Genomic DNA, 445 nt, shown 5'->3' with positions numbered 1-445 from the left:
AGGGCCGCCCCCTCGGGTCGCCTCCCACGGCGGGGGTTTTCTGTCCTCTTAAAAAATGTCGCTTTCTGAGAAAACAGCGTACGGCCGGGCTCGAGTCTGCCCGAGGCCAGCGAGCGAGGCGCCGCTCAGTGGCCTTGGAGGCTCGCTTTCCCGAGCGCGGCGCCGCCTCCGACCTCAACCCGGCCTCCCGGGCGCCGCCAAACTCGGATACCGGTTCCCCCGCCGCGGGGCCACAATACACACCCCGCGCCGAAAGATCCCTGGTGACGGGATGAATGTCTACTCATGAATTAATAGTGAGACAACAATAGACAGTCCTTGTGGATGGTGGGATGAAATCTCATTAACAGCCACACAAACACTCCACACTATCCATGTGTCTCTGCTTCCTACTATTACCAAGATCTATCCCCTCTCTTTACTCCTATTTCCATCACTTCAGTGA

This window comes from Carlito syrichta, unplaced genomic scaffold (assembly GCF_000164805.1).
Source record: "Carlito syrichta isolate Samal-C Ts95f unplaced genomic scaffold, Tarsius_syrichta-2.0.1 Scaffold305193, whole genome shotgun sequence".
In the NCBI taxonomy this organism is placed as follows: Eukaryota; Metazoa; Chordata; class Mammalia; order Primates; family Tarsiidae; genus Carlito; species Carlito syrichta.
Note: the sequence above shows the minus strand (reverse complement) of the source record.